The 1,670-nt window shown below is 42.2% G+C and overlaps 1 pseudogene; it reads left to right on the top strand.

The window, feature by feature from the left end:
* The first annotated feature begins 1,055 nt into the window (after window positions 1–1,055).
* LOC102775428 overlaps window positions 1,056–1,670 on the top strand; it is a 1,528-nt pseudogene continuing 913 nt past the window's right edge.

Raw genomic sequence — 1,670 nt, 5'->3', positions numbered from 1 at the left:
CTAGCAGAGGCTGGGGCTTCCGGGAAGAAGCTCCTTCCTGAGCACATGGCTGCCCAAAAATGGAGGATCCAGGGTAATATGGAGGGCGTAGCCCTCGCCCTTTCAATTGCAATTAACAAAATCAGCCTAAAATTCATATGGAAATCCAAGGGTCTCAATATAGCCAAAATAATAATGAAAAAGAACTGAGTTGGAAGACTTATATGTCCTGATTTCAAAATTTACTATAAAGCTACAATAATAAAGACTGTATGGTCTGGGCATAAAAATATATAGATAAATTAAATATTATTTAAAGTGCAAAAATAAACCCTTGAATTTAGAATCAATGTTTTTCTTTTTTTTCAATATGTTTTTATTGATTTTTTAGAGAGAGAGAGGAAAGGCGAGTGATAGGGAGATAGAAACATCAATGAGAAAGTAACATCATCAATTGGCTGCCTCCTGCACCTCCCCTACTGGGGATCAAGTCAGCAACCCAGGCATGTGCACTGATTGGGAATCCAACCAGCGATCTCTTTATTCCTGGGTCAATGCTCAACCACTGAGCCACAATGGTTGGCTAGAATCAATGGATTTTCAATAAGAGTGTCAAGATAACTCAAGAAGAAGTAATCTTTTCTACAAATGATGCTGGGACAACTGGATATGTACACACAAAAGATTAAAGTTGGAACTTAATATCATACCATATGCAAAAATAAATGCCAAGTAGATCAGATGTCAATGTAAGAGCTATAATTAAGTTAGATAATGGTTTCTTTGTTATGATACCAAAATCAAAAGTGGCAAAATCAAAAACAGACAAATTGGATTTCATCAATATTAAAAACTTCTCCAGAAGATCTGGATAGGGCCTCCAGCCATGCTGACCCAGCTTTGGTCATTCATCACAGTGGGTCTCTTCCTCTTTTGCTGGCTCAGTTATGGCAGCCATGAAGACCCTGAACCACAAAGCTGAAGTAGTCTGAGCCCAAGTAGTGTTGGCGGTCAACATCCATGCTGCCTGGGGCCTGCAAATTGTGCTGAGGGCCAACTTGGGTCTGAAGGGCACCATGAAGATGTTTGTTTCTGATACTGGAGACATCAAGCTTACTAAAGATGGCAATGTGCTTCTTCATGAAATGCAAATTCAATACCCCACAGCGTCCTTAATAGCCAAAGCAGCAACAGCCCAGGATATCATAACTGGTGCTGCTACCACTTCCAATATCCTAAATAATGGAGAACTACTGAAACAAGCAGATCTCTACATTTCTGAAGGTCTTCATCCCAGAATAATAACAGAGGATTTTTTTTGGGGGGGGGGTTCTCTGAAAATTTTAATTTGTTCTGACAATAAAATGAACACAGTGTAAGGACTTACGCCCTCTGGCTAGGCAAGATATTAGGACCCTTAAGAGAAAGCACCAAGGCAGCGGCAGGAGGCAGTGGGATGGACTCGGTGGAAAGGAATGCACTACACAGATGAACTATGGAGGAAGGGCCCAACGCCAAGGGTCAGACAGACTGCCCTAGCCTTGACCTGGTGCTTAAAAGGAGAATCACACCCTTCCCCCAATTATTAGGGAGAGGTCCGAGGTGAGGGGGCACAGGGTGCTTATTGCTGTCCTCTTCATGGGCCTACAGCATCTGTGAACACTGGAAAAGAAGGCAGAGTAGCTTTGCGC

Source organism: Myotis davidii, unplaced genomic scaffold (assembly GCF_000327345.1).
Source record: "Myotis davidii unplaced genomic scaffold, ASM32734v1 scaffold598, whole genome shotgun sequence".
Classification (NCBI taxonomy): Eukaryota; Metazoa; Chordata; class Mammalia; order Chiroptera; family Vespertilionidae; genus Myotis; species Myotis davidii.
This window is presented reverse-complemented; position numbering and strand designations above follow the sequence as displayed.